The following is a 9,126-nucleotide window of genomic DNA, read 5'->3' on the forward strand; positions in this document are numbered from 1 at the left end:
TTAGTCTCGCTCGTGGGTAGCGTGTGGAGGTGCCCACGGTTGTTCCATACGGATGATCGGTGACATTATTCTCTCGTCCGACTTCAGAAGCTAAGCAGGGTTGGGCCGGGTTAGTACCTGGATGTACATTACGATTCCGGTTCGCGAACCTAGTCTGGCGGCTCACAAACCGGCTGGCGTGTTCAGAGTGAAAATAAATTAGTTCGGAGCCTGAAAAGTTGGTTCGCAGCTGGAACCAGAAAATAGTGGTTCTCAGCTGGAACCAGAAAATAGTGGTTCTCAGCGTGAACCAAAAACTAGAACCGTGACGTTGTCAATGGGTGTGTCATATTCTAGGCTGCAAAGACTAGCAAGAAGGAAGGAGACGAAAAGTAATTGTAAACCGACCGTGGGGTGTATGCTGTTGTGTGTATTTCATACAGTGCTGGGTGTATGCTGTTGTGTGTATTTCATACAGTGCTGGGTGTATGCTGTTGTGAGTATTTCATACAGTGCTGGGTGTATGCTGTTGTGTGTATTTCATACAGTGCAGGGTGTATGCTGTTGTGTGTATTTCATACAGTGCTGGGTGTATGCTGTTGTGTGTATTTCATACAGTGCTGGGTGTATGCTGTATGAAACGAGTACGACCGTGTTCAAGGACCTGCTGGTCCACAGAACAATGCCCAGACCTCCCACCACTCTGTAGCCTCCGATATGGGCTGCTACTCAGGTAGGAGCCTGCTGTGTGTGTGTGAGTGAGTGTGAGGGTGTGAGTGTGTGTGTGTGTGTGTGTGTGAGAGAGAGAGAGAGAGAGAGAGAGAGAGAGAGAGAAAGAGAGCGAGAGACCTATAGAGAAAGAGAGAGAGAGAGAGAGAGAGAGAGACAGAGAAAGAGAGAGCTAAAGAGAGAGAGGGAAAGAGAGAGAGAAAGAGAGGGGGGCGGCATTAATATCTTTACTGACTTCTTCCACCTACAGGGTCTACAACGGTGTTCGGTGCACCACACCAGCCCAGGTCTCGGCCTAACACCCCCCCTCTGAGTGCTCTTGAACAGCAGCTAAGGATGCCCAACACCGAGCACCTCCAGGCTCTCTTTGTGTTCGACTCCTCCGCCTTTCTCTTTAGTGGTGTTGATGCAGTGGTGGTGATCCACTGTGCCAAGTGTGGGATGACCCACGACAACCTGGCCTCCCTACAGGCCCACCTGATGGACAGCTGGATGCAGCGTGGCCTATCTCCAGACCCGCAGAGCTGCAGCCTCGTATACAGATGCCTACGTGCAGAAGATGATCCTCCATCCTCCAACACATCTCCAGAGCTCTCCCTTAACAATGACGATGCCTGTAGCTACTACCCCTCTCACAGGAGGAGGAGTCCAGGCCCCCTCATCCTCGGCTGCCAGAACTTCATCCCGGAAGAGAGCCAGAGTAGAGGACGGTGAGCCCAGGTCTCGGCCTAACACCCCCCCTCTGAGTGCTCTTGAACAGCAGCTAAGGATGCCCAACACCGAGCACCTCCAGGCTCTCTTTGTGTTCGACTCCTCCGCCTTTCTCTTTAGTGGTGTTGATGCAGTGGTGGTGATCCACTGTGCCAAGTGTGGGATGACCCACGACAACCTGGCCTCCCTACAGGCCCACCTGATGGACAGCTGGACGCAGCGTGGCCTATCTCCAGACCCGCAGAGCTGCAGCCTCGTATACAGATGCCTCTACGTGCAGAAGATGATCCTCCATCCTCCAACACATCTCCAGAGCTCTCCCTTAACAATGACGATGCCTGTAGCTACTACCCCTCTCACAGGAGGAGGAGTCCAGGCCCCCTCATCCTCGGCTGCCAGAACTTCATCCCGGAAGAGAGCCAGAGTAGAGGACGGTGAGCCCAGGTCTCGGCCTAACACCCCCCCTCTGAGTGCTCTTGAACAGCAGCTAAGGATGCCCAACACCGAGCACCTCCAGGCTCTCTTTGTGTTCGACTCCTCCGCCTTTCTCTTTAGTGGTGTTGATGCAGTGGTGGTGATCCACTGTGCCAAGTGTGGGATGACCCACGACAACCTGGCCTCCCTACAGGCCCACCTGATGGACAGCTGGACGCAGCGTGGCCTATCTCCAGACCCGCAGAGCTGCAGCCTCGTATACAGATGCCTCTACGACCACTACCAGGGTTCAAGGGTACTTTATTTGTCACATGCACAGAAATACAAAGTAAAACATGCAGTGAAATACATTGTTTAAATGTGGAAATGAATCATCTATACATCAGTCATCATAAGCAAAAATCGATGCTAGAAACAGGTGCCATTAGCAGTCACAATACTAGGAGAAGGAAAGATTACTTTATTTTTACATTTTTAATTGTTAATTATTAACAGTAGAAGAACTAGTCTGTACCAGAGGGGTACTGGTGGGTGAAGTGGTCTTTAGGAGGCACAGTCAAGTAGCCTGAAGAGAAAAATCAGGTGAAATCCATCATTACCCGCTCTTTTAACAGAGTCGTTATCTGGAAGTAGCCCTGGTCCCACTAACGGCTCTCCAGCGCGGCTACTTCAGGACCAACTCCACCCTCCTGACCACGACCGTGTTCAAGGACCTGCTGGTCCACAGAACAATGCCCAGACCTCCCACCACTCTGTAGCCTCCGATATGGGCTGCTACTCAGGTAGGAGCCTGCTGTATGTGTGTGTGAGTGAGTGTGAGGGTGTGAGTGTGTGTGAGAGAGAGAGAGAGAGAGAGAGAGAGAGAGAGAGAGAGACAGAGAAAGAGAGCGAGAGACCTATAGAGAAAGAGAGAGAGACAGAGAAAGAGAGAGCTAAAGAGAGAGAGGGAAAGAGAGAGAGAAAGAGAGGGGGGCGGCATTAATATCTTTACTGACTTCTTCCACCTACAGGGTCTACACCGGTGTTCGGTGCACCACACCAGCCCAGGTCTCGGCCTAACACCCCCCCTCTGAGTGCTCTTGAACAGCAGCTAAGGATGCCCAACACCGAGCACCTCCAGGCTCTCTTTGTGTTCGACTCCTCCGCCTTTCTCTTTAGTGGTGTTGATGCAGTGGTGGTGATCCACTGTGCCAAGTGTGGGATGACCCACGACAACCTGGCCTCCCTACAGGCCCACCTGATGGACAGCTGGATGCAGCGTGGCCTATCTCCAGACCCGCAGAGCTGCAGCCTCGTATACAGATGCCTCTACGTGCAGAAGATGATCCTCCATCCTCCAACACATCTCCAGAGCTCTCCCTTAACAATGACGATGCCTGTAGCTACTACCCCTCTCACAGGAGGAGGAGTCCAGGCCCCCTCATCCTCGGCTGCCAGAACTTCATCCCGGAAGAGAGCCAGAGTAGAGGACGGTGAGCCCAGGTCTCGGCCTAACACCCCCCCTCTGAGTGCTCTTGAACAGCAGCTAAGGATGCCCAACACCGAGACCCTCCAGGCTCTCTTTGTGTTCGACTCCTCCGCCTTTCTCTTTAGTGGTGTTGATGCAGTGGTGGTGATCCACTGTGCCAAGTGTGGGATGACCCACGACAACCTGGCCTCCCTACAGGCCCACCTGATGGACAGCTGGACGCAGCGTGGCCTATCTCCAGACCCCCAGAGCTGCAGCCTCGTATACAGATGCCTCTACGACCACTACCAGGGTTCAAGGGTACATTATTTGTCACATGCACAGAAATACAAAGTACAACATGCAGTGAAATACATTGTTTAAATTTCGAAATGAATCATCTATACATCAGTCATCATAAGCAAAAATCGATGCTAGAAACAGGTGCCATTAGCAGTCACAATACTAGGAGAAGGAAAGATTACTTTATTTTTACATTTTTAATTGTTAATTATTAACAGTAGAAGAACTAGTCTGTACCAGAGGGGTACTGGTGGGTGAAGTGGTCTTTAGGAGGCACAGTCAAGTAGCCTGAAGAGAAAAATCAGGTGAAATCCATCATTACCCGCTCTTTTAACAGAGTCGTTATCTGGAAGTAGCCCTGGTCCCACTAGCGGCTCTCCAGCGCGGCTACTTCAGGACCAACTCCACCCTCCTGACCACGACCGTGTTCAAGGACCTGCTGGTCCACAGAACAATGCCCAGACCTCCCACCACTCTGTAGCCTCCGATATGGGCTGCTACTCAGGTAGGAGCCTGCTGTATGTGTGTGTGAGTGAGTGTGAGGGTGTGAGTGTGTGTGTGTGTGTGTGTGAGAGAGAGAGAGAAAGAGAGAGAGAGAGAGAGAGACAGAGAAAGAGAGAGCTAAAGAGAGAGAGGGAAAGAGAGAGAGAAAGAGAGGGGGGCGGCATTAATATCTTTACTGACTTCTTCCACCTACAGGGTCTACACCGGTGTTCGGTGCACCACACCAGCCCAGGTCTCGGCCTAACACCCCCCCTCTGAGTGCTCTTGAACAGCAGCTAAGGATGCCCAACACCGAGCACCTCCAGGCTCTCTTTGTGTTCGACTCCTCCGCCTTTCTCTTTAGTGGTGTTGATGCAGTGGTGGTGATCCACTGTGCCAAGTGTGGGATGACCCACGACAACCTGGCCTCCCTACAGGCCCACCTGATGGACAGCTGGACGCAGCGTGGCCTATCTCCAGACCCGCAGCGCTGCAGCCTCGTATACAGATGCCTCTACGTGCAGAAGATGATCTTCCATCCTCCAACACATCTCCAGAGCTCTCCCTTAACAATGACGATGCCTGTAGCTACTACCCCTCTCACAGGAGGAGGAGTCCAGGCCCCCTCATCCTCGGCTGCCAGAACTTCATCCCGGAAGAGAGCCAGAGTAGAGGACGGTGAGCCCAGGTCTCGGCCTAACACCCCCCCTCTGAGTGCTCTTGAACAGCAGCTAAGGATGCCCAACACCGAGCACCTCCAGGCTCTCTTTGTGTTCGACTCCTCCGCCTTTCTCTTTAGTGGTGTTGATGCAGTGGTGGTGATCCACTGTGCCAAGTGTGGGATGACCCACGACAACCTGGCCTCCCTACAGGCCCACCTGATGGACAGCTGGACGCAGCGTGGCCTATCTCCAGACCCGCAGAGCTGCAGCCTCGTATACAGATGCCTCTACGTGCAGAAGATGATCCTCCATCCTCCAACACATCTCCAGAGCTCTCCCTTAACAATGACGATGCCTGTAGCTACTACCCCTCTCACAGGAGGAGGAGTCCAGGCCCCCTCATCCTCGGCTGCCAGAACTTAATCCCGGAAGAGAGCCAGAGTAGAGGACGGTGAGCCCAGGTCTCGGCCTAACACCCCCCCTCTGAGTGCTCTTGAACAGCAGCTAAGGATGCCCAACACCGAGCACCTCCAGGCTCTCTTTGTGTTCGACTCCTCCGCCTTTCTCTTTAGTGGTGTTGATGCAGTGGTGGTGATCCACTGTGCCAAGTGTGGGATGACCCACGACAACCTGGCCTCCCTACAGGCCCACCTGATGGACAGCTGGACGCAGCGTGGCCTATCTCCAGACCCGCAGAGCTGCAGCCTCGTATACAGATGCCTCTACGACCACTACCAGGGTTCAAGGGTACTTTATTTGTCACATGCACAGAAATACAAAGTAAAACATGCAGTGAAATACATTGTTTAAATGTGGAAATGAATCATCTATACATCAGTCATCATAAGCAAAAATCGTTGCTAGAAACAGGTGCCATTAGCAGTCACAATACTAGGAGAAGGAAAGATTACTTTATTTTTACATTTTTAATTGTTAATTATTAACAGTAGAAGAACTAGTCTGTACCAGAGGGGTACTGGTGGGTGAAGTGGTCTTTAGGAGGCACAGTCAAGTAGCCTGAAGAGAAAAATCAGGTGAAATCCATCATTACCCGCTCTTTTTAACAGAGTCGTTATCTGGAAGTAGCCCTGGTCCCACTAACGGCTCTCCAGCGCGGCTACTTCAGGACCAACTCCACCCTCCTGACCACGACCGTGTTCAAGGACCTGCTGGTCCACAGAACAATGCCCAGACCTCCCACCACTCTGTAGCCTCCGATATGGGCTGCTACTCAGGTAGGAGCCTGCTGTATGTGTGTGTGAGTGAGTGTGAGGGTGTGAGTGTGTGTGTGAGAGAGAGAGAGAGAGAGAGAGAGAGAGAGAGAGAGAGAGAGAGAGAGAGAGAGAGAGAGAGAAAGAGAGCGAGAGACCTATAGAGAAAGAGAGAGAGACAGAGAAAGAGAGAGCTAAAGAGAGAGAGGGAAAGAGAGAGAGAAAGAGAGGGGGGCGGCATTAATATCTTTACTGACTTCTTCCACCTACAGGGTCTACACCGGTGTTCGGTGCACCACACCAGCCCAGGTCTCGGCCTAACACCCCCCCTCTGAGTGCTCTTGAACAGCAGCTAAGGATGCCCAACACCGAGCACCTCCAGGCTCTCTTTGTGTTCGACTCCTCCGCCTTTCTCTTTAGTGGTGTTGATGCAGTGGTGGTGATCCACTGTGCCAAGTGTGGGATGACCCACGACAACCTGGCCTCCCTACAGGCCCACCTGATGGACAGCTGGATGCAGCGTGGCCTATCTCCAGACCCGCAGAGCTGCAGCCTCGTATACAGATGCCTCTACGTGCAGAAGATGATCCTCCATCCTCCAACACATCTCCAGAGCTCTCCCTTAACAATGACGATGCCTGTAGCTACTACCCCTCTCACAGGAGGAGGAGTCCAGGCCCCCTCATCCTCGGCTGCCAGAACTTCATCCCGGAAGAGAGCCAGAGTAGAGGACGGTGAGCCCAGGTCTCGGCCTAACACCCCCCCTCTGAGTGCTCTTGAACAGCAGCTAAGGATGCCCAACACCGAGCACCTCCAGGCTCTCTTTGTGTTCGACTCCTCCGCCTTTCTCTTTAGTGGTGTTGATGCAGTGGTGGTGATCCACTGTGCCAAGTGTGGGATGACCCACGACAACCTGGCCTCCCTACAGGCCCACCTGATGGACAGCTGGACGCAGCGTGGCCTATCTCCAGACCCGCAGAGCTGCAGCCTCGTATACAGATGCCTCTACGTGCAGAAGATGATCCTCCATCCTCCAACACATCTCCAGAGCTCTCCCTTAACAATGACGATGCCTGTAGCTACTACCCCTCTCACAGGAGGAGGAGTCCAGGCCCCCTCATCCTCGGCTGCCTGAACTTCATCCCGGAAGAGAGCCAGAGTAGAGGACGGTGAGCCCAGGTCTCGGCCTAACACCCCCCCTCTGAGTGCTCTTGAACAGCAGCTAAGGATGCCCAACACCGAGCACCTCCAGGCTCTCTTTGTGTTCGACTCCTCCGCCTTTCTCTTTAGTGGTGTTGATGCAGTGGTGGTGATCCACTGTGCCAAGTGTGGGATGACCCATGACAACCTGACCTCCCTACAGGCCCACCTGATGGACAGCTGGACGCAGCGTGGCCTATCTCCAGACCCCCAGAGCTGCAGCCTCGTATACAGATGCCTCTACGACCACTACCAGGGTTCAAGGGTACATTATTTGTCACATGCACAGAAATACAAAGTACAACATGCAGTGAAATACATTGTTTAAATTTCGAAATGAATCATCTATACATCAGTCATCATAAGCAAAAATCGATGCTAGAAACAGGTGCCATTAGCAGTCACAATACTAGGAGAAGGAAAGATTACTTTATTTTTACATTTTTAATTGTTAATTATTAACAGTAGAAGAACTAGTCTGTACCAGAGGGGTACTGGTGGGTGAAGTGGTCTTTAGGAGGCACAGTCAAGTAGCCTGAAGAGAAAAATCAGGTGAAATCCATCATTACCCGCTCTTTTAACAGAGTCGTTATCTGGAAGTAGCCCTGGTCCCACTAACGGCTCTCCAGCGCGGCTACTTCAGGACCAACTCCACCCTCCTGACCACGACCGTGTTCAAGGACCTGCTGGTCCACAGAACAATGCCCAGACCTCCCACCACTCTGTAGCCTCCGATATGGGCTGCTACTCAGGTAGGAGCCTGCTGTATGTGTGTGTGAGTGAGTGTGAGGGTGTGAGTGTGTGTGTGTGTGTGTGTGTGAGAGAGAGAGAGAAAGAGAGAGAGAGAGAGAGAGACAGAGAAAGAGAGAGCTAAAGAGAGAGAGGGAAAGAGAGAGAGAAAGAGAGGGGGGCGGCATTAATATCTTTACTGACTTCTTCCACCTACAGGGTCTACACCGGTGTTCGGTGCACCACACCAGCCCAGGTCTCGGCCTAACACCCCCCCTCTGAGTGCTCTTGAACAGCAGCTAAGGATGCCCAACACCGAGCACCTCCAGGCTCTCTTTGTGTTCGACTCCTCCGCCTTTCTCTTTAGTGGTGTTGATGCAGTGGTGGTGATCCACTGTGCCAAGTGTGGGATGACCCACGACAACCTGGCCTCCCTACAGGCCCACCTGATGGACAGCTGGACGCAGCGTGGCCTTTCTCCAGACCCGCAGAGCTGCAGCCTCGTATACAGATGCCTCTACGTGCAGAAGATGATCTTCCATCCTCCAACACATCTCCAGAGCTCTCCCTTAACAATGACGATGCCTGTAGCTACTACCCCTCTCACAGGAGGAGGAGTCCAGGCCCCCTCATCCTCGGCTGCCAGAACTTCATCCCGGAAGAGAGCCAGAGTAGAGGACGGTGAGCCCAGGTCTCGGCCTAACACCCCCCCTCTGAGTGCTCTTGAACAGCAGCTAAGGATGCCCAACACCGAGCACCTCCAGACTCTCTTTGTGTTCGACTCCTCCGCCTTTCTCTTTAGTGGTGTTGATGCAGTGGTGGTGATCCACTGTGCCAAGTGTGGGATGACCCACGACAACCTGGCCTCCCTACAGGCCCACCTGATGGACAGCTGGACGCAGCGTGGCCTATCTCCAGACCCGCAGAGCTGCAGCCTCGTATACAGATGCCTCTACGTGCAGAAGATGATCCTCCATCCTCCAACACATCTCCAGAGCTCTCCCTTAACAATGACGATGCCTGTAGCTACTACCCCTCTCACAGGAGGAGGAGTCCAGGCCCCCTCATCCTCGGCTGCCAGAACTTCATCCCGGAAGAGAGCCAGAGTAGAGGACGGTGAGCCCAGGTCTCGGCCTAACACCCCCCCTCTGAGTGCTCTTGAACAGCAGCTAAGGATGCCCAACACCGAGCACCTCCAGGCTCTCTTTGTGTTCGACTCCTCCGCCTTTCTCTTTAG

The sequence above is a fragment of the Nansenia antarctica genome (genome assembly GCF_963989245.1).
Source record: "Nansenia antarctica genome assembly, chromosome: 13".
Classification (NCBI taxonomy): domain Eukaryota; kingdom Metazoa; phylum Chordata; class Actinopteri; order Argentiniformes; family Microstomatidae; genus Nansenia; species Nansenia antarctica.